The sequence below is a fragment of the Rhineura floridana genome, chromosome 1, assembly GCF_030035675.1.
Source record: "Rhineura floridana isolate rRhiFlo1 chromosome 1, rRhiFlo1.hap2, whole genome shotgun sequence".
Classification (NCBI taxonomy): Eukaryota; Metazoa; Chordata; class Lepidosauria; order Squamata; family Rhineuridae; genus Rhineura; species Rhineura floridana.
Genome location: NC_084480.1, coordinates 153,468,298 through 153,491,793, shown reverse-complemented (window position 1 = coordinate 153,491,793; position 23,496 = coordinate 153,468,298). Strand labels below are relative to the sequence as shown.

The 23,496-nt window shown below is 42.0% G+C and overlaps 1 long non-coding RNA gene across 2 annotated transcripts in view; it reads left to right on the top strand.

Moving 5' to 3' along the window:
• The first annotated feature begins 4,241 nt into the window (after positions 1-4,241).
• Positions 4,242-23,496, top strand: part of LOC133390058 (uncharacterized) — a 31,914-nt gene continuing 12,659 nt past the window's right edge. Inside the window, exons 1-3 of one of the 2 annotated variants that reach the window (XR_009764296.1) lie at positions 4,242-4,683; positions 10,557-10,705; positions 12,000-12,129. This is a non-coding gene — a long non-coding RNA (uncharacterized LOC133390058). Of the gene's footprint in view, positions 4,684-10,556; positions 10,706-11,999; positions 12,248-23,496 lie in introns of those variants that run through there. The other variant, XR_009764292.1, reaches the window with a different exon arrangement.

Here is a 23,496-nt window from a genome sequence, read left to right as displayed (position 1 = left end):
AATAGGTTCAGGAGATTTGGGGCTGAATATCTTTAAATTTTGATAACTTCTTTAAAAAGAAACATCTGTAACTTTTATTTTGGGGTAGAACAGGATTAAATTAGCAGACACCCCTTCTGAGAGCATAAATCCTGCCATATTTCAGGATAGTTGCAATGGTTTTCCTGCAAGGGAAGCCATTACAGTTTTAGGGTGGGCAAAAAAGGAATCATTTAGCACCCCCCCAGTGTTTTGTGGGCAATTGGTCTGAAAATTGTAGCCATGAGTGAGGTATAGATAGATAAATCCAAGGGCATTTGTGGTAGGCCCCTTTAAAGCAGTAGCGGTCAGTGATACAGGGAAGGGGGTGTGGCATTGCATACCTGGCTTCCAGACTCCACGGGTTGCCGCTACTTATTGAGGGGGGGACAAGGAGCAGAGAGTGAAACATGGCGCGGGTACTGCGCAGGCATGGCAGCAAAGCCAATCTAAATCTGCTGCCACCATTATGTCCACACTGAGCTGTGTGCCCCATGTCTTGCCCTTCTCCCTTTCAGTAAGCAACAGTGGCCTCTGGCATCTGGAAGCCAGGTACGCAACATATTCATTTGGGTTGCCCTTTTCTGAACCTTTCCAACTCTATTCTTTTTTGAGGTGATGCGACCAGAAGTATATACAGTATTCCAAATGTGATCGCACCATTCATTTGTATAACAGCATTATGATATTGGCAGTTTTGTTTTCAATACCTAATGATCAATAGCATTGAGTTTGCCTTTCTCATAGCTGCCGCCCACTGGGTCGACATCTTCATCAAGCTATTCACGAAGACCTCAACGTCTCGTTCCTGGTCAGACACCACCAGTTCAGACCCCATGAGTTCATATGTGAAATTAAGATTGTTTTGTCCTAGTGTGCATCATTTTACATTTGTTTCACTGAACTCCGTTTGCCATTTTATCGCCCATTCACTCAGTTTTGAGAGGTCCTTGGGGAGCTCTTCACAATTCCTTTTTGTTTTAATGACCCTGAATTATTAAGTATCATCAGCAAACTTTGCCACCTCACTGCTCAGCCTGAATTCTAGATAGTTTATGAATGAGTTATAAAAGCACAGATTCCAATACCGATCCTTGTGGGACTCCACTTTCTACATCCCTTTAATGAGAGAATTGTCCATTTATTCCTACTCTCTGCTTCCTGCTTCCTAGCCAGTTCCTGATCCACAAGAGAATTTCTCTTTTTATTCCATGACTGCTAAGCTTATTCAGGAATCTTTTTTAAGTACCTTGTTGAGAGCTTTTTGAAAGTCCTAATACATTGTCAACTGGACCATCTCTATGCTTGTTGATACTCTCAAAGAATTCTAATAGGTTATTTTATTTTATTTATTTATTAAATTTATATCTCACCCTTCCTCCCAGAAGAAGCCCAGGGTGGCAAACAAAACCACTAAAAGCACTTTAAAACATCTTAAAAACAAAAGACTTTAAAACATATTAAAATAAACATCTTAAAAACATCTTTAAAAAACAACTTTAAAAACATCTTAAAAAGCAATTCCAGCACAGATGCAGACTGGGGTAAGACCTCTACTTAAAAGACTTGTTGAAAGAGGAAGGTCTTCAATAGGTGCCGATAAGCTAACAGCGATGGCACCTGTCTAATATTTAAGGGGAGGGAATTCCAGTACACTAAAGGTCCATTTCCTATGTTGTGTGAAGCAGACCTCCTGATAAGATGGTATCTGCAGGAGGCTATCACCTGCAGACAGCAGTGATCAGTAGGGTATATAAGGGGTAAGATGAACTTTCAGGTATTCTTATCCCAAGCTGTGTAGGGCTTTGTACACAAAAACTAGAACCTTGAACTTGGCTTGGAAAGTTAGTGAGACAACACTTACCCTTGCAGAATCATGCTGGTTCTGCTTCAGCTTGGTTATTTTAGCTTTAACAAGGCTTTCAAAACCATGGCTTGTATAACCTCCCTACAAACAAATTGGACTGAATGCTCAATAAACAGGTCACCTGGAAGTGACCTGCGTTCTAATGCAACTCCCTGTATTGGATAAGTGAGTATTGTCTCAAGACCAAACTAGATGTGTCGGAGTGTAGCCACATCAATTTATTAATGTGTCTGCTCCATTCATGTGCCTGCATCACTCCTATACATTACACGTGGTGGGTCTCACTTTTACAGCAAAAGGTGTGCACAGATGAGGGAAGCTCAACAGCCCCTCCCCACTACTCCATTCTGCTGCTTCAGGTTCTTTTCATCCAGTTCACTTCTCCCCTCATCACTCCACAACTTTTAATGCTAGACCCCCCCTCTGCTGTTTTATATATGAGCAGACATAAGCAACAAACGTGATTGCCCACATATTGTCCAATTTACCTGCTAACATCAATATCTTCCCCAGTAAATGCATTCATATGTAGAGTGACTATGTGGATTACCGGCAATATGGAAATAATGATTAGGGCAGCGTGTGTATAAATCAGGCTGACCTGCCCTCAGTCAACTTGGCAACCACCCACCCTACCTTGTAGCCACTCCTGAATAAGTTTGAGGGTTGTGGCTAATGTTTAGGGTAAAAAAATACTACCGGGAGGGGGAAAGAAATGTTGCATCTCCAGTGTAGTGGTTAGAGGGTTGGACTAGGATGACTAAGGTTCAAATCCCCACTCATCCCCATGAAGTTCACTGGGTGACCTTGGGCTAGTCGCTTCTTCTGAGCCTAACTCATAGGGTTGTAGTGCGGATTGAATGAGGAGGGGGAGAACCATATATGTCACCATGAGCTCCTTGGAGAAAAGGTGGGATATAAATAAAACATCCTTCCCCCCTCCCAACAGAAAGCAGGGAGCAATCATGCAGGAAAGCCACTTGGGAATGAGTACCCATACCAGACTGGATGCTTCCTCGACCTCAACAGCTGATAAGCGGAAGAACCAATCCTGCATGTTGTTGCTTTGCAAAGGGCCGCTTGCAAAGCAGCACCTGTCCCCTCCAGGATTGCTCCCTTGGCTAACAGCTGTGGAGTGGAGGGAGTGATCCTGTGGGGCAGCTCTCAGGCAGAAAGAACAGCCACAGTGCTGGGCCTGCTTTCCCAACCTTGGCCTTCTCATGGGTTTTCCTGTCTGATTGGCCCCCTCCCCTTCCTGCCTGATGACCTCAGAGATTGCTCTGGGTCATCCAATCCAACTGACAGTGATCCATGGCTATGTCAACCCAACTCTGCTGCCCCAAGCCCTCCAAACAGGCCTGATTTGGCTTGGGCCTTGGCTGAATCCGGTGCACAACCCAAGTAATGATGCATGATGACAGCTGCAAGAGACAATACCTGTGAGAACCATTGACTCAGCAACAGGAGAATGAGGAGTCTAGCTGAAAAAGCATCCCTTCAAATGGCACCCTTTCTAAATTGTTCATTAGCCGGTCACAAGTAATGTCCACTGCAGCAACTACCTGCAGTACAGTTTCACCATCTTGGTTTTGCCTCTACTCAGGCAACCATCCAACACTTGAGAGGTAAAGATGCCAACACCCCTCCCGCAACAGAGCCATTCATACCACAAGACATACAGTAGCAAGAGGGGTCAGTTGACACCAGCTCCTACTATACAGGGGTGCCATGGTTTTGTTACTGGAGTGCTTCTATGCCTTTGACAGCTGCTTGACAGACAGAAGCAGATGAGGCATATTTGCTCCACACTAGCAGATCTTAGTGTTTATCAAGACCGGCGGGTGTTTGGTCCCCGCTTTCCCCGGTGCTTAGTGGGATTTCATGAGCGTTTAGATGTTTGTGGCTCCACACAGTATATACTTTATCGAGTTGTTACAACCTGTTGACCAAGGGAGGGTTGTTAACTGTACAGAGAGAGACTGATGATAGCTATGGCTGTTGCGGGCTGTACAACTTGTGGGTGCTTAGGAGAGGGATGGAGGCTATTCAGGAATCATACTTTCAAGTATGGCCTACTCTTGCTTGCCTGGATCGGCTGGGGGAGCCTCATCATTGCAGCCCCAGTTACAAGGGAGTCGAGGTTCTTGGCAGTTGTCCGCCCGGCGGGCGTATCAAAGACGCATCGTGCCTACATGGCGCAAAGCAGCGGCGAACCGCCGCTATCGCCACTTACTTGCACGTGAGCGAGCGGCGATGGCTGTTCGGAGCAGAGGCCGCTGCCCTAACAAGAGCAGAAATGAAGAAGCGGTTCCCATCCGCCATTGCTCGTCCATTTGCGCCATTGGCGGGCAATGAACCGGTCGGTCCTCTCTGCTTTTCTGGCAGCAGAGGAGGAGGACGAAGAGCAGCGGCTGCTCCCACACGCACCTTCCGATGGAGGGACGGGATTGGTGAGAGCCCTTCAGGCGCGCGCCATCAACCCCGCTTTAATCGTCTTCTTACGCCAGTAGGAGCAGAGCTGTGTCCTGGGGGTGGAGCTATTCTGGGCGGGACGCCGCGGTCTCCCAAGCGCGCTTTTCAATTTTGCTCGGCGCAGGAAGAAGAGGGACTGTTGATCGGCTTGCTGAGGAAGGCAAGATGGGTCTGGCTGACGAGGTGGCCCCGACACGAGAAGGCAGTAGCACCATGTGGCTGACGCGGGAACTCGGAGTATGCCCTCACCTCACTTAAGATCTCTCTCCAGGCTTCTCTATTGGTGCACCTCATCCTTGCGCGGCTACCTACAGGAACAGCGCGGGGTGAGTGCGCGCTGTGTGCTTCTGTGTAGTGGGCGACTGGCTCCTGTGTGCTCGAGTGTTAAAGGGAGAGGCTACCCGTGTGTTTGTTTGTGTGTGTGTGTGTGTGTGTGTGTGTGTGTGTGTGTGAGAGAGAGAGAGAGAGAGAGAGAGAGAGAGAGAGAGAGAGATTGGTTTTATGCTTTTTCAGTGCGAGCGTCGGCTAGGGGAGGGGCTGAATTACTCTGCCTGTGTAAATGTTCTGTACTGTACTAATTTGGAGTGCTGGGGAAGGTCTGAGCGACTGTTTCTGAAACTCTCTTTTAGTATCTTGGGCCTGGGATGAGGGGAGACACTACTGCATGTGTGCCAGGATTGAGTCCTGGCACTGGAAAACATTCTGGGGCTTCTTGGTGATCCGGGCACACAATAAATTCTACATCAAATCTCTCTACAAGTACCACAGATGTTTTTATATGTGCTGCCAGCTGTCTGAGAAACTGATGGAGCTCTTTAGTGGTAAAACTGCATGTCCTGGTGTTAGTGCTATCTGTTTTGGAATTAAGCCCAAACGAACTTGTTTGATTTTCTGGCCCCCTTGTTTCCCACCTGTAAAATGAGGTGTGTGAGGGAGAAAGGTGATGGTGAGGATGATATTTCCATTTATGGACCGCTCACTATCTGAAAGATCTCAAAGTGGTTTACAATAGAATACACAAGGTACAATAAAAACCATATCAAATTAACTTACAACACAACATACATGAACAATATATATGTACATAAACACAATATAAAAGTCAGAGTATTACAAGCAGTATAATATAAATAACTACCAACATAGCACAATACAACCATTCACCATCTAGTCTATGCAACCACTACTATCATTCACTACCTCAAACATATCAACCAACCACTCATACATTCAGATTATGCAGACGCAAAGCTACATAAAGAATACATTGTTCAGATAACCAAGAGATTCACGTAACCATTTAGGATACTGGAAAATCTATAGCTTGATCCTATGCAGAGGCTTAAAGCATGCCCAGCTCTGCATAGAATTGCCCGCAGAGATCTCTTGAGATCTTTTTTTTGGTGAGTCTTAGTAATAATAATGTTTCATGAGGAGCTGAAGTGGATTCTTCTTTCAAAAATTAATTAGAAGCATTATGGACACAGTATGTAGCATTCCTCGGCCCTGGTGTTGGTGGGGAGGGAAGGAAAGGGGAGGGATCTGTTTGAAGGGTTGTCTGTGCTAAAAAAAAGTCTCTGACACAGAGTGACTAATTTGGACAGAAAGTGGAAGAAGCTCAGTTGGTCCATGGGGGGGGGATCCTAAATCTGTGGTTAGGTAACACTTTCCTTACGACCAACCAAAATGTCACACAAAAAAACCAAGATTTGGAGTACTCCAGAACTCTTCATGAGGGGTCTGGTGGAGGGGCTGTGGAAAGGAAATATAGTTGGTCTGATGTTGAAGCCATGGAGTCTGCGTCTTATCACGGTTTTAAGATGGAGGTGATGGTAGACAAACAGTGCAATCCTGTTCCTGTCTACTTGAAAGTAAGTTACATTGAGTTCAATGGTGTTTACTCCCAGGTGGGTGACAATATAGAACTTCAGCCTCAATTAGATTAGGCTCTGTTAGGTGCTGTGCAGGTTTGATGCTGCATACAGGACTGCCATGCTCAGAGAAAGAAACAGACCATGTCTTTTCTCCCATTTTTGAAAATATAAAATCCAGCTCTTACCCAGAACGGTCTCCATCCTTAGGCTGAACACACAGGTTTCTTGTTAATTGGAAAACAAATAAAGAAAAACCAGGGAGGAGATGGTTACTAGTCTAATTAAGCCAGCTACCAGGCGGTATGTAGGTTTCAAATTAAACTTAAGGTTGCTAGTGTATGTAGCACGGATGGAGTCCTGTGTCCCTGAAGATGTTCTTGGACTCCACTTGCTATAATCTTTGATTATTGGTCATGCTGACTGGGGCTGAAGAAAACTGGAGTCTCAGCGTCTGGTGTGGCACAGGATTCCCATTAGGGTTGCCAGGCTCAGGGCCTGAGACTGAGCCTGTATCTTTAGGAAAAGAGAAAGTCAGCCAAGTGCAGGTGTTCTTGTAACTTTGTAATGGGAAAAACCACAAGGTGGAATTCTCCCTTCCCCCTGCACAACTTTTACAAATGCAGAAGACCTCTTGGTTGCTGGCCCAAATCATAATCTTGGTCCCAGGCTATGGTCTGAAGGCACATAAGATCACTGCCTGGATGGGAGACTGCCTGGGAACCATATGTAAGCTGCCTTGGTTTCATCATGAAAAGAAAGGTGGGGTATAAATATAATAAATAAATAAATAAAAATTGAGCTCCACTTTGAGGCTCTGTTTTTCTTTTGTTTTGATTGGTGTGAGCACATTAACTTTACATTGTGCAGTTACCATGAGCTGTTTGGGTGTTCAGCCTGGGCTGGGAAGGCTTGGGTCCAGATTTCTGCTCAGCCTTGCAGCTCACTGAGTGACCCACTTCACAAGGTTGCTGTGTGGATAAAATAAAAATAAAGTATGCCACCTTGTGCTTCTTGGTAAAAAGGCAAGCTGGGAATATGTTGCTTCATTTTAGAGGAAGAATGAAGAAGTTCCAGATTATTCAGGATCCTCTCCACCATTCCAATTTTGTAAGCATCTCTTGTGCCAGCTAAGTGCTAGATAAACAGAGAGGGTGTCATCACTCAAAGCACTGATACAAAATTCATAACCTTGGATACCGCACATCACAGCAGAGCAAGTAGCTCACTTAGAAGAAGGCTGGTAATATGGAGGGCTGGAATTCTGCCTGTTTGTCTCTTAGTGACTTCCATAAGAAATGTATATGGGAAGGTAGCTGTGATTTGAACTACGAGCACATAAGGAGTTATGGGGCATATTACCTCTACTTTTTTGTATTGGAGGATGAAACTTTGGTGCTGTTCTTTCTAGCCAGAGATAGGTTCTGGAGCCATTGCCATATCCCAAAGGAAAGTGGAGGTTCTACTTTAATAATGGAGCCAGGGGACCAAGAAAAAATAATGGAGTAATATAAGCTACAGAGCTAAACCTGAAGTTAATCTACTTTCACTCCTGAGTTAATTAACTAATTAAAAACTTTATCCCATCTTTTTCTCATACAAGTATTCTACAGCAGATCACACAATCAAATTTTATTTAAATTAAATCAATTCAGAATTAACTGAAACCTATCAAACCTGTGGTAAGCTGTAAAAAACAATAAAATCAAAGTTGTGGTTGTTTTATATATATTTAATGTTTTTATTCTATGGTTGTTTTTTTAACGTGTTGTCTCAACTTAAAAGGTTTGTTGAAAGAGGAAAGTCTTCAATAGGCGCTGAAAAGATAACAGAGATGGTGCCTGTCTAATATTCAAAGGGAGGGAATTCCACAGGGTAGGTGCCGCCACACTAAAGGCCCGTTTTCTACGCTGTGCTGAACAGACCTCCTGATAAGATGGTATCTGCAGGAGGCCCTCACCTGCAGAGCTCAGTGATCAACTGGGTATATAAGGGATAAGACAGTCTTTCAGGTATCCTGGTCCCAAGCTGTATAGGGCTTTGTACACAAAAACCAGAATCTTGAACTTGGCCTGGTAGCAAATGGGCAGCCAGTGCAATTCTTTCAGCAGCGGGGTGACATGTTGGCGATACCCTGCCCCAGTAAGCAGTCTCACAGCTGCATTTTGCTGCAACTTCTGGACCAACCTGAAGTGCAGCCCCACATAGAGCACATTACCGTAATCCAGCTTGGAGGTTACCAGTGCATGGGCAACAGTGGTCAAAATGTCCTGGTCCAGAAATGGCCATAGCTGTCTTACCAGCTGAAGCTGGTAAAAGGCACTCCTAGCTACTGAGGTCACCTGGGCCTCTAGTGAAAAAGATGGATCCAGGAGCACCCCCAGACTATGGACTGCTCTTTCAGAGAGAGTACGACCTCATCCAAAGCAGGCAACTGACCAATTATCCGAACTCGGGAACCACCAACCCACATTGCCTCCGTCTGGCTAGGATTCAGTCTCAGTTTATTGGCCCTCACCCAGCTCACCACCGAGTCCAGGCAGTGGTCCAGGGCTTGCATGGCCTCTCCCGATTCAGATGTTATGGAGAAATAGAACTGGGTATCGTCAGCATACTGCTGACACCTCATCCCAAATCTCCTGATGACTGCTCCCAAGGGCTTCATATAGATGTTAAACAGTATGGGGGACAAGATGATACCCTGCGGCACCCCACAGCACAACTGCCAGGGGGCTATTCTGTGAGAATGACTTTGGAGATAGCATCGGAACCACTGTAAAACAGTGCCTCTAATACCCATCTCACCAAGTTGGCCCAGAAGGATACCAAGGTCAATGGTATCAAAAGCCGCTGAGATACCAAGTAAGAGTAACAGGGTCGCACTCCCTCTGTCCTTCTCCCGATAAAGGTCATCCATCAGGGCGACCAAGGCTGATTTAGTCCCATAATCAGGCCTGAACTCAGACTTGTATTATTAATGATAGTCCCAACACTTCTAACCATTGGATGTGGGATCAGAGGGGAAAAGCTACATAAAGGGGGGCTACTGTTCCTCTGGGGACAAAAATCAGTTGCCTGCTGATTGAAGCATCCATGAAATATTGCTGCAGGAGTTAAATGAGTGTTTCAGTTGGTGGGCACTTGCATGCTATAGATTCTATTGGAAAGGTTGTCAGCATAGCGCCTAATTGTTGCTTTTGGCATTGCTCCTGACCATGTATCATTTATATGCACAAGGACTGTTCACACAACTTGTGGAACACATATGTAATGTCTCTTGCATCCAGGCCCCAGTGTAATTCCTAGGAAAACTCTGATTTGATTAATCACAGGTCATCTCATTTGAGTGGGGAGACCTCAGTATCCCTTCTATACCATCCTGGTCTGAAGATGCAGATGTTCCACCATACTCAGACTGTTGATTTCCCTGTAGTTTCTTCTGCTCCATAGCTGCTTAGGAACATACAACTTTAGAAGGAGGTATGGGTCCTTTAAGGATTGCAGAAGCCACTGTTCCAGTGACTCCTCTAACAGGAAAGCCCTGACATTCTTTTAAAGTCTCCAGATGACTTTGCTGAGACAATATCTTCTATACCTCAGATATTAGGGCCCATTGAGAGCTGCCCAGCACCCTGATCTCATCTGTGGTGCTTTGATCTGACTGGAAAAGGCCCTTGTTATTGCTTCCACTTCCCCTGGAACCCCAAATCCCAGTAGAACAGGATAACCAGTAAGCTTTGATTTTATTTCACTTTGGTGAACTGAAATGATGCTTTGTTTACCGAAATTTAAGTCATCTACCTAGTTGCTGAGATTCCTAATGCTGTTTGTCAGACATGTATACAAGGCAAATGCTGATGCATTTCTCTGGAGAAATTAAACTGCCTTCTGCTTGAACATAGCCTACATATGCAGCAGAATTAGGAAAGAATCTTAAGATGTTAAGAGTGGATTATACCACTGTAGACTGTAGTAGGTGTGAAATTTTTGAATGCTCACACATGTTAAAAAATGCTTCAGAGTAACAAACTCATGGCATATTAGGGAGAAAAATTAGCTATCCTGCTGCTTGCTGTGCTAGTTCTCTACTTGCAGGGATTTAGGTTCATAAAAGAACTTTTTAAAAATGTAATGCCCCATTTGTAACCTGAGTGGTATAGTTCATTCTGTCACCTCATAATTTTGCCAACTTGTTCCCATCTTCTTCAACTGCATATGTAGATTAAAATAAAAAAAGAATTCCAGGGCAGTTTTGTTGGAAAAGCATGTGAATTAACATAAAGGAGGGCTGAAGGTCTTTGCTTATAATTCTCCCACCATGGTTTTAGGACTGAGAGATCAACGTTTTTATTCTGTTCCTTCTGAGGTTCCAAGTTCCCCCCTCTTCATGCTGCTGCAAAAGAAAAGCATCTCTCGGTTACAGTCTGCTTCAATTTCCATGTCATTCGATCTTTGGATTTTCTAATGTAAATGCCAGGTACAGTGTCAATTACTGCTAATTGGGTGGATGTTTCATGTAATTTAGACACCTCTCCTGTAGGAAATGGGCTGACTCCAAGTCATTAGGATTAGGCAAGCAGGGTTAATGGCTTTTGGTTACCTTTCAAAGGATAATAAAAATAAAAGGGAAACTATTCCAAAAGCAATCTGGAATATAAGAAGCCTGTGGAGCTCTTCTGTAGTTTGATGCATAAGGTTGTGAAGGGCAATTGGACAAGTAGCATTTGGCCTTCAGAAAACTTAACTTCATTGCAATTGTTATGTTTGCTCTCGTTTATTTAAAATTACAGACTCGGGAACAGAACTTGCTTTAATACAACACAGAGTGATGGTCTTTCCAAAGTCAAATATAATCCTCATTCTGTTTTCGTAAGGGTAAAAATGGATATTCTAAAAATCTTAGAATCTGAAAGTATAGGAATTGTTTGAACACATTTGCATCATTCTGAGGCATATGCCTTGAGGGCAGAAGATGTGTGTTTCCATCACATTTAGAACGTAATCCCATGCTCCACTGTGCTAAATGGAGTACTGTAGGCCCTCGACTATGCCGAAGGTGCCAGCCAACCTTGAAGCTATGCTACAGTTGTGTATCTTCACCATATGGCAGTATAACATGATACTGGTGTAACTATTGGCACAAATCTTTTAGTGGTGGTTGGAAGTGGGTGGTATTAGGGGCATTTCAGAGGAGGAGTGTGTTGAGAGACTGACCTGCCTCAGATCTTGGTACCACCCTTGGCAATGACATAGCAATAAAAATAAATTAAATTTATTAGTTGCTTTTCTTCACAAAAGTAAACCTAAAGTGACTTACAATTAATAAAAATATTAAAACTAATATAAAAAACTAAAACAATAAAAAGTAAAAATACATTTTGCTGGCAGAAATGGAGAATCACAACCAATGTTACTGGGTAACCTTTGAGTTAAAGATAGTACATAAGTCTATATCACTCTGACCTCTTTTTGTATGAAAAGTATGTTAAGTGGCAGTACCCCTCAAATTCCACAATAATTCTTAACTTACTGTGTGAAAGTAGAGCACACAAAGATCCTAGGTGATGGGCACTAGGGTGAATGGATAGTTTGCGCAAGCAAGCATGCCTGGAGGAGGTGTAGCTAAACAGTATGAGAGGAGTAACCTATCATTTGCACACCAGGCAATTAACTAATAGGGCTTTTGGGCCACTCATTCGGATTGGCTCTAGCATTGCACTATCATAAGTGTACCTGTGTGTGTTTCTTTCCGGTCTTTTCTGTACATGCAGGTTTGCACCTGAGATCTCCTTGTGTACTGAAGCCAAATCAGCCTGATTTAGAGAGATTAGAGGGATGTCCAAGCCAGATCGGGCCGCCTCTGAATCGCTCTGAACTGAAACTGCATTCTCTCAAAGGCTCGTAAGCAATTCAGACACAGGGCTTATTATATAATCCAGGCATACTAGTGTGTATAGCTAGGTCTGTAGGGTGTATGTACTGCATGCAAGGAGTGTCGTGCTGCTTGACTTCACCTGTGGTGTTCTTGTATATTTGATAATAAAACAAATATTACAAAAATGCTGTTGGCAATCTTTTTTCCACAAGGAAGCACAAGGCAGGTAGAATTGCCAAAAGAGATTCTCCTGCACAGTGACAGTTCAGTAGCCTAACTACTTTTATTTTATGGTGTGTTTCCTGCGATGGAATAATACTGGGTTTATCCATTTTCTGTATTAGTAGCCTTTTAATGGTGTACCAAGATATATATATGAAACTAACACGTTTGTGCTTTCAGTATATAATCATGTCGCAAAAGATGTTTGCATTCCAGTTTACTAGAATATTACCAGAGCCTGACTTTTCATAGATTTCTGAACCCACATTTTGGGGTATCTGCTCTGATTTTCAGGGTCCTCCAGGAATAAGCAGAGATCTATGTTTGTTTGTGCCAGGACTTAAATTGTTGGAGGGTGCTTGACCCCTTAGTTCAAGCATTTCATCTGCTGTTTTGGCTATGCCAGTCAGCCATTCCACCTTGCCCAAGCTTTTGCTTTTGGTTGGTTTATAATTGTGGCAAGCTTGCCTTAGCTACTTTATCTGGTTTCTAATCCCCACCAATGACTCCTAGCCCTCTTTTGGAGACTTAGGGATTTTTCATGCCATTGTAGGACCTTATGTTCTCCAACTGGCTGGTGCTTATTTGGCCACCTCTTACAGCAAAATAGAATTTGAAATTCTGTTATCATGACCTTACTGTCCTGTACCTTTAAATTCCATTATTTTTAGTTTAGGTTGTTGCTTTCTTACTTAACTAATAGTGCAATATTCTCTCTCTCTCTCTCTCTCTCTCTCTCTCTGTCTCCGTGTGTGTGTGTGTTGGAAGTAAGCCCCATTGAGTTCAGCAGGATTTTTTCCTGGGTAACCATGTATAGATCTGCAGCCTTATTCACTTTGGCTATTCCATGCTAGCCTGCCACACTTGTCCAATGATGTCAGCATGTTATTCCTACTAGGAGGAAGAAACAGTAACTGAATGCAAACGTGGGGGGGATGTACCATGGAGGGGAGTGCCAAAGGTGGGATGTGTGGCAGGCCACTGAAATTGGTGGTGATAGTGCCTGAACACTTGTTTTCATTGCATGTTGTGCAGCAGCCTCCCAACTGACAAAATGGGGATGTGTTTCACAAACACTTTCCCCTCCCTGTGAAACATACCCCATTTGAGTATGAAAATTCGATGCTATAGCTCTAGATGGTGCTGAGAACCACTTGGATGTGATTCACCAATGAACATAAGCTTATGCCTATTTTTAAATGCAGGATGAGTTCCGTTAAAGATAATTGACCAAGCATGTAATGAAATGCTCCTGAATGCGAATAAGGATCTGTTCTCATTTTGTAGGGTAATTTGAAAAGTTTCATGTTGTCATACTGATGATGTTTATGCTTCTAATTGCATTCCCCTCACCCCCGTAACACTTTAAAAACATTGCATTTGCTTAAATGAATTAATTTTAAACACCTAGAGAATGTGGTATAGGAAGTAAACTCCTGATGTCTCCCCGGTGATTATTTTTGTGGCACATCTCTTTTTTTTTGGTAGTTATGTTCCAATGTGACTTTTAAATTATTTGTTTTTATCATTTTATTTTAATAGGCTCCAGATAAAAGGATAATAAAATATGAATAAAGGCAGATATAAATCTGAATCAAAAGCAGATGCATAAAAAGTATGCATATTATTGTCTTGATGCTTTGCCCTCGTGCTGGATGAACAATACATTTCTGTCTCCGATTTATGCTGGCTGGATGACAGTGGGATGAGATCCCCTGTATTAGTGATTCCTAAAGATATATGGGAATAGGAATCTACACCAGTGTAACATCAAGCTTATGCCCAGGGATGTAGTCATCCAGGCTCTCGGGGGGTCTTACTTTTGGGGGGGCAGGGTCACTACATCTCCAGCATCCTATAAGCCAATCAGCATGAAAGGGGAGTGTGTTAGCCAATGAAAAGTGTGTTCTAACATGCTTCCTTATCCTTTCCTGCTGATTGGAGCCAATCAGAGTGAAAGGAGGTGAATCAGCCACTGAGAAGACTCATTTCAGTAGCTAACACTCTTCCCTTTCAAGCTTATAGGCTCCTAGGGACGTCTGTTGTGAGAGAAGTCATTAACAAGGACCTCATTTTCAACTCAGCTGCAAAAATGGGGGGGGGCGTGGCATGGCTGTGACTTTCATGAAGGGATCCTGCACTTCTGAATTTGCCACTACAGTACTGACTATGCTGTGTAATCATGCTTCTACACAACCATGGCTGGCATAAAATCCAGAAATTGATGGTGTTAGGGTGTGTGTGTATCAGGGGAGGAGTGGGACTTTATATCCTAAGCTCTTGAAGACACTGGAATCTGCCTCCAATGATGATGTAACACTGCACCAACAAAAAAGGTGGTGTACATCTGAAAGTTCTCATTGAAGCCAATGCGGAGCCATGAGTTACTGCGCCATCCCTTCTGCTCTACTTTCACACCCATGATGTACCATAGGGCTCTGTCTGGGCTGAGTTGTTGGTGACAGACTGAGGTGAGCCAGGAGCTGGAAACCAGGAGCTATGGGACAATGGAGTAGTCTGGAACAAAGAACTGGTCAGGACCAAAGAGTAAACCAGAAGGCAGGGCAAGGAGTGAGCCTGAAGTCAGGACCAAATATTCCTAAAGGAGTTGGGAACACTTCAGAGCTCAGAACCATCTCGCTGGTCAGGCAAGGTTCAACTGAAACAGCAATGAACCTGCCTAGGTTGCCCTAATAGATGACCTGTGCTAGGAAATGGATGGGGTGAGTAAGGTCTTTTTGATTCTGTTGGAGCACTCCACAGCATTCAGTGCTATAGCCATGGCATCCTTCTTGGCCACCTTGCTCAGATACGGCTGAGAGGCAGAGCTTTGTCTTTTTCTCTTTGATCTCATGAAGGCAGTGGAGGTCCTGAAAGAGTGTCAATACAGGAGTGGATGGGACAAACAATCTGAAATTTAATCCAGACAAGACTGTTAGTGATGGGAGTTTGCCAATCTTTTGGTATGTGTACAATCTGATCTGGAATTTGTACTTTGCCTGAAGCATCAGGTATGCAGTTCTTGGCCCCTGAGCTGCCCCTGAATATTGAGATTGCAGATTTGACTGGTTCCCCAGCTGGGACCTTTCCTAGAAAATTCATACGTGGTTTCAAGCAATCATGCCTCCTTTATGTCTAGGATGGATTACTATAATGCTGTATACATGGGGCCACCTTTGAAGATAGTACAGAAAGAGCACTTGGTCAAAACTGCCAGTCTTGCCTGGAGCACCGCAGTTGAACCATATTGATTCTACAGCACCTCCCCTGATTGCCTGTTCATTTCTGTGAATGTTGCCCCCTGCATTGCTGGCTAATTTCCACCTAGCCTGGAAGGATGAAGCCCTGATTTGACTCCAGCTACAAAAGCTATGGCTGCTGCTGAAGAGGCCAGAGACCATTTTATCTATGAGCGCTGCTCAGGCTATCTAGAGACTATTGGGTTGGGATGTTATTAAAGAATTCTTGGTGTGTGTATGAACATTTAATTTTAGAGATGCGTTGTTTTTGCTGTTGGGATTATGGCTTTGTATTTTTATTAGACCTTATTATAAGTTATATGGGGATTGCTTAATTTTATTGTATATATAGTTGTTTTCATTAGTTAATTGTTCATGACCAGTTACATTTTGTTATGTTTTTGTAGAATGAATTATGTATTTTGTTTATGTTGTAAGCCACCTTGAGCTTAGTTTAACTATGGAAAGGCATACATGATTATGATGATGATTTCTGGGCTTAATCCAAAGTGCTGGTGTTAACCTTTAAAGCACTGAATAGCATATGACCTTACAAATGACTTTTTCCCCAAAGAGACAACCATCTCCTAGGACTAGCTTCAGGGGCACTTCTCTGGGTTCTGTCACTGTTAGAGGTATAGTGAGTGGGTACAAGTGATAAGACTTCTTGTTGTTGTTGTTATGTGCCTTCAAGTCGATTATGACTTATGAATCAGTGACCTCCAATAGCATCTGTCATGAACCACCAGATCTTGTAAGTTCAGGTCTGTGGCTTCCTTCATGGAATCAATCCATCTCTTGTTTGGCCTTCCTCTTTTTCTACTCCCTTCTGTTTTTCCCAGCATTATTGTCTTCTCTAGTGAATCATACTTTCTCAATATGTGTCCAAAATATAACCTTAGTTTCATCATTTTAGCTTCTAGTGACAGTTCTGGTTTAATTTGTTCTAACATCCAATTATTTGTCTTTTTCGCAGTCCATGGTGCGTGCAAAGCTCTCCTCCAACACTACATTTCAAATGAGTTGATTTTTCTCTTATCCGCTTTTTTCACTGTCCATCTTTCACATCCATACATAGAGATCGGGAATACCATGGTCTGAATGATTTTCACTTTAGTGTTCAATGATACATCTTTGCATTTGAGGACCTTTTCTAGTTCTCTCATATCTGCCCTCCCCAGACCTAGCCTTCTTCTGATTTCTTGACTATTGTCTCCATTTTGGTTAATGACTGTGCCGAGGTATTGCTAATTCTTGATAAGTTCAATATCCTCGTTGTCAACTTTAAAGTTACATAAATCTTCTGTTGTCATTACTTTAGTCTTTTTGATGTTCAGCTGTAGTCCTGCTTTTGTGCTTTCATCTTTAACTTTCATCAGCATTTGTTTCAAATCATTACTCGTTTCTGCTAGTAGTATGGTATTGTCTGCATGTCTTAAATTATTGATACCTCTTCCTCCAGTTTTCACACCTCCTTCATCTTGGTCCAGTCCCGCTTTCCATATGATATGTTCTACGTGTAGATTAAACAAATAGGGTGATAAAATACACCTGTCTCGCATCCTTTCCTATTGGGAACCAATCAGTTTCTCCATATTCTCTCCTTACAGTAGCCTCTTGTCCAGAGTATAGGTTGTGCATCAGGACAATCAGATGCTGTGGCACCCCCATTATTTTAAAGCATTCCATAGTTTTTCATGATCTACACAATCAAAGGCTTTGCTGTAGTCTATAAAGGGACGGGACCCAAGATGCTAGAAAAATATGTATTTATTATCAAAGCCTGACACGTTTCAGCCTGTCTGAGGCGTTTACATTGATGAAAGCTGATTGCTCATTTGAGGATACTTCTTGCCAGCCTGCATTCCCCTGATGTAGGCCTAAAAACTAATAGGCTGAAACGCGTCTGGCTTTGATAATAAATACATATTTTTCTAGCATCTTGGTTCCTGTCCCTCTTTCTCCCCTGGTTTTGGATGCTAGCCACTTGCTGTTGTTGCTTTGTAATCTATAAAGCACAGGGTGATTTCCTTCTGAAATTCCTTGGTCCATTCCATTATCCAAAGTATGTTTGCGATATGATCTCTGGTGCCTCTTCCCTTTCTAAATCCAGCTTGGACGTCTGGCATTTCGCGCTGCATATATGGTAAGAGCCTTTGTTGTAGAATCTTGAGCATTACTTGCATGGGATATTAAGGTAATAGTTTAATAATTACTGCATTCCCTGGGATCCCCCTTCTTTGGAATTGGGATGTATATTGAATCCTTCCAGTCTGTGGGCCATTGTTTTCTTTTCCATATTTGTTGACAAAGTTTTGTCAAAATTTGGACAGATTCAGTCTCAGTAGGTTATAGCAACTCTATTGGTATGCCATCTGTTCCTGGCAATTTGTTTCTTCCAAGTATTTTGAGAGCAGCTTTCAACTAACATTCTAAAATTTCTGGTTCTTCATCATACGGTTCCTCCATGAATGAATCTGTCATCCTGGCATCTCTTTTATAGAGTTCTTCAGTGTATTGCTTCCATCTTCCTTTTATTTCATCTCGATCAGTCAGTGTGTTCCCCTGTTGATTATTCAACATCCCTACTCTTGGTTTAAATTTCCCTTTCATTTCTCTAATCTTTTGGAATAGGGCTCTTGTTTTTCCCTTTTTGTTGTCCTCTTCTATTTCTATACAATAACTATTGTAATAGTTCTCTTTGTCTCTACGTACTAGTCGCTGTATTGTTGCATTTAGGGTTCTAACTGCTTCTGACTCATTTTGCTTTTGTTTTCCTTCTCTCTTTAACCATTATAAGAGTTTCTTCAGTCATCCATTGAGGTCTTTCTTTTTTTTAACTAGACGTATTGTCTTTTTGCATTCTTCTCTGATAATGTCTCTGATTTCAATCCATAGTTCTTCTGGTTCTCCGTCAACTCAGTTTAAAGTCTATTCCTTATTTGATCTTTATATTCTTCTGGGATGTTATTTAAATTGTATTTTGGCATTATGATTGCTTTGTTCTTCTTCTTTAGCTTTACTCTGATTTTCGATACGATCAGTTCATGATCTGTACCGCAGTGTGCTCCTGGTCTTGTTTTCGTGGAAAGTATGGAACTTCTCCATCTACCAATTATATAATCAATTTGATTCCTATATTGACCATTCGGTGATGTCCATGTGTACAGTCATCTTTTTGGCTGGTCAAAAATGTGTTTGCAAGAAACAAATTATTGGCTTCACAGAATTCAATAAGTCTTTCTCCTGCTTCATTTTTATTTCCTAAGCCCCATTGTCCCATTTCCCACAATTCTCTGTTCCGTATTTTTGCATTCCAGTCCCGCATGATTATCAGCACATCTTGTTTTGATGTGTGATCAATTTCTTCCTGTACTTCTGTGTAAAATCTCTCCAATTCCTCTTCTTCTGAGTTTGCCATTGGAGCATAGACTTGGACAATGGTTATGTTAATAGGTTTCCCGTTTAATCTCATTGATATCACTCATTCAGACCTTGTGTTGTAGCTCCTAATTGCTTTTGCTGCATCACTTCTCACTATTAAAGTAACCCCGTTTCTTCTTGATTTCTCATTTCCTGCATAAAATATTTTGTCATTGCCTGATTGAAAATGTCCCATTCCAGTCCATTTGTTGCGCTACTGCCAACTCAGAAGGGACAGGAAGGGGGGAGGCATGAGTTTCAGGCTCCTTCGCAGTCAGAAGAAGCAGAGTTAGGGATTGTTGTGTCTGAGCAGGAGCGTACGGGAGGGGGGCAGCCTTCTCTCCAGCCAGTTCCCATGAGTAATGCCCTTTCCGAGGAGCCGCCCGCGCCGCCCCCAGTTGACGCAGAGAACTTGTGGGAGGAAGCTTCGGAGTCAGTGCCAGTCCCTCCTTTTCCAAGCAGTTCCCAGGAGGATTCCAGTGTGGCACCGCCTCCTGACCTCGAGCCTGTTGCTCGGGTGCAGGTGTCTTCGGATGAGCAGTTGGAGGCGCGTCCCCTGTCTCCCCGTTCCCACCGCCACGAGAAACGGACAGGGCAAAGACAGGAATTACGAAGGAGTCAGAGATTACGTTCAAAAACATTTCCTATATAAGCCTGCCGCTCCCGGGGGGGGGTCGTTGAGTCAACTTCCTTCTCATGTTGCAGAGCATGTCTAGAGTATAGTTAGGGACTTTAGTGAGTTAGTGTATAGTTTCCATGAAGCGCAATGCCTTTGATGTATCCATTACTCTAATAAAACGAGATTTATTTGCACACACACTCCAGCCTCATTCTTTCGGCTCTGGACTGGACACCATTTTAATTCACTCACGCCAAGTATTGTAATGTTGATACATTTCTTGCTTGACAGTTTCTAACTTTCCCTGGTTCATGCTTCTCACATTCTTTTAATGGCCCCCAAAATTCTGAAATGCCCCCAGTTAGGGAGATCTGTTGGGCCCCCTTTCTTTCTGTGTTCAGATGGGTGTTTAAAATTCACTTGTTTTAAGCAGTCTTTCAAAACGTCCAGTGGTTTATAGGGGTGTTCATTTGCTGCACATGAAGCTTGAATTCTGAGCCAGAGTGGTCTGTTTTGGAGATACTTGGGATTCCTTCCAAAATGAAGCATCACTTTTGTCCAAAGCAGTATGAATTTAAGTGGGCAGGTCCCTAAGCTTCAGAACTATTTTGGAGCATCAATTAGGTTTTTCCTTTTTCTGCACAATTTGATACAGTTTTGAACCTTCCCCAAGCTCTCCAGGAGTGAGGGAGGGGTTGTAGTTCTGTGATTGACAAGTTTAAGAGAATCTCCGCTTACTTCAAATCACAGTGCTTTTGTGAGGAAAGTAACAGTAACTGTATCAGTGTTTTCACTACTACTTGTGATGCAGCAGTGTTGAAGACTTCCAAGAATGACTAGGCTAGGGATAAGGCATAAAGTAAGAAATGAAACAGTCAGACATGCAAGGGAATCACAAAAAAAGTAGCTGATTTAAATAGAAGCCATGCTCATTAAATGTAGGTGTTAAGGTGAATGATTCGTGGGTATACTTCCAATCAAAATGAAAGGGAATTTTAATCCTTGTGTTATATCTGTCATTGGGCATATCTGGATTGGCAAGCTGTAGCTTAACTAAGGGTGGAAAAATGGGCTCCTGGTGGAAATGCAAAAACCAATGAAAAATGTTATGTAGTAGAGACATGCCAATGGCACAAAAACATATTAGTTATGGCTTTTTGGGTGAGATTTTAGTGGCACATTTGATCCTCAGAGGTACATGTCTCAGCTAAAGTACTGAACATTTGTCTCTATGCTGCTAAAACCTGAATGGAACATTTGCGTATACTTGTAGACATTATCGTTAGGGTGAGATACTTTGTATGCATTTCCTCAGCACACATACTGATTTATTTGTTTTTTCCATTTCTTGCTAAGTGCTTTTATATGGTAAAAATGAGGTTACCCATGTATGCTGGCATGTCAGGACCTATAAGACAGTACAGCAGGTGGAAAAGCTAGGATCTGGGTCTCTTGCTTCCTCTATTACTTTCCACCTCATATTCTTTCTCTGACACAAACACTTCCCCAAGCTATCCTCCCTCATTCTGGAGGGTGTAGGTGGCATCTGAGTTCCCCTGTTTGATTTCTTTGGATAATGCAAAAGCAGCTATCTATTGAACTGAAGTCTGGTTACTGGTTTTTGCCAGAAGCTGTATTGGCTGACGTCTTACCCTGATGGGACCTAATCCAATTTTATTGGTGTAAAATTCATTTTAGCTTTCATTACTCTCACTATTAACCTTCCTTGGGGAGTGTCAGCTTCTTCATTGTAACCAATGTTGAAATGAATGGAGTGTGACTTCCGGGAAGGGTGACTTAGCCTGTGCCTGCTTTTGAGACGGGCTCCTGCCTCAAAAGAAGCTTATTCAGATATATCAGTCAGTTTTTTCTTTTTTTTTTGACTGATTAAACTTCTCCCGGGTAGGGAGAAACGAAGAGATTAACCTCAAAGCCTATTTTTGTTGGGACGACCAGATCTCATTAATTTATGGGACGAGGTCCAGCCGACGAAGGTGGGACGGATTTTCAACAGCAAGCTCTATCTGTTAAAGCGAAAGTTCATCTTATCTTCTAAGAGAGAACGCACTAACAGGCAAGCACCCTTCTTTCTATATTTTTCTTTTACTTGACTTAAATTGTTGCTGTTTAAAAGAGATTTGCCAGATTGATCGGTTTTTGACATCTCACTGGGGAGCCGTAACTTCTCTCTGCTACGCACTAATTAATAGCTTATCTCTGTTTTTGTTGCAAAAAGCTGTCCTGGATTTGCATTCTAAAGATACACACAGAAGAGGGATTTCTATTCCAGATTTTTATTTTGAAAAATATTATACTGTTTTGAGACTACTCTCTTTTTGGTCTATTTTATTTTGACGAATCTGTTTCTTGACGATTGCCATTAATTGCTTCGATCCTGGGAACTGCATTTTGTTTACTTAACTATTGGAGAGATAAGGCTGTCTGCTCTGTTTATACTGTGATGTCACCAAGTTTGGAGTATTAACCCAATTGTTGCTGAAATAAGAAGTGGTTTTCCTATATTTTTCTTTTAAAATGGCAATTAAGAAAGTGGCTGAGAATCTGGAAATAACTATGTTTCAGAGAATAATGAATGAGATTGAGATAACGAAAATTGAATTGAGTAAAATGAAGCAGGAGATTAAAGATATAAGGGTCCCTGTGAGAGAGGTGACCCTGGAAGGGGTCCCTGTGAGAGAGGAGACCCCGGAGATTGGAATAGGGGTCCCTGTGAGAGAGGAGACCCTGGAGACTGGAATAGGGGTCCCTGTGAGAGAGGAGATCCCGGAGATTGGAACAAACGTGGAACAGGAACAAGATTTGGAGTCTATGGACTTTAGAAATAAAATCTATTGTTTGGAACTTAATGTTATCTCTGAAGAAATTAATGAAGATTCTAGAGATAAAGTTATCAATGGCATGGATTATCTTCTGGACTGGAATGATGTGATGGAGCCCAATATAGAGAAAATCTATGGAATTAACTGCAGCCATGTGACAATGGAAAAACTTTTAAGAGATGACCCAGTGTATTTTGAAAAAAAGAACAGAGATATGATTTTACAGCAGTATTTCAGCAACTTATTCAGAATGGATGGCAAGAAAATATTTGGGATAGAGGTAATTCCCATCAGACTCTTATTATATGACTATGGCTTTGACAGCAAGATTATTATGGAATACTGATAATGGAAGATTGGATATTGAAATTACTGGACTTAACAAGACTACTGAAGATGGAAGATGGAAAATGGAACTAATAGAGATAATAGAACAATGGCTACTGAAATTACTGAACCTAACAGATTCTGATGTGATGGATTAATTGAAATGTTTATTTTGACTATGGTTATGACAATAAGATTATCATAATTAGTAATGAGATGGATTAATCGATATGCTTATCTGGAAAAAAAAATTGATAGATATATTTCTTAAAGAATTGAAACCTCTCTTTGACTTTTTGTGGAAAGAATAAAGTAATGTTTATGAGATTTGATGATTAAGTAAGATAACTACTGGAGGAAAGTGATTTTATAATATGACTTAAGAGACAGGATTGCTATATATTATAGACTTATAACTGATTTGATCTTTGACAAATGGGAAGTCAATATTTTACTCTTTATTTTTTTTTTTTGTTTTTTTTTTTTTCTTCTTTTCTTTTTTTCTTTTTGTTTAACTATTTTTGATTTTGTTTTTTGTCTTTGAATGTTTTATGATTTTGTCTTGTATGTTTTATGAAAATCTGAATAAAAATTATTGAAAAAAAAAAAAAGAAATGAATGGAGTGTGATCCTGATTACTCTCCCCAAGCAGAGTGGCTTGATTAATTAAACGAGTCCTCCCCCGAGCCTGATGACACTATTATTCAATCTGAATTTATGAAT